This window comes from Plasmopara halstedii, assembly GCF_900000015.1.
Source record: "Plasmopara halstedii genome assembly, contig: Scaffold_3120, whole genome shotgun sequence".
Classification (NCBI taxonomy): domain Eukaryota; phylum Oomycota; class Peronosporomycetes; order Peronosporales; family Peronosporaceae; genus Plasmopara; species Plasmopara halstedii.
The window spans coordinates 2,312,381-2,312,589 of record NW_020190023.1 but is presented as its reverse complement, the minus strand read 5'-3'; positions in this window follow the sequence as shown (position 1 = coordinate 2,312,589).

Below are 209 nucleotides of genomic sequence, written 5' to 3'. Positions count from 1 at the left end.
TTCCTCCCAGTAATTAGGCGACGTAAAGGTTGGTGGATGTGAGATGGTCCCAGCCGACCGACGTCGAGCCAGACGCTTGCGTGGACGCGATGCAAACGCCCAATGGGGCGATTGCTCAGCGACGTGTTCTCTAACCTCTCCAATAGATGTTGACGCGTTGCCTGCGTAGTAGCCACCATCGAAGTGCTCGCCATGCGTTCGGATATCGT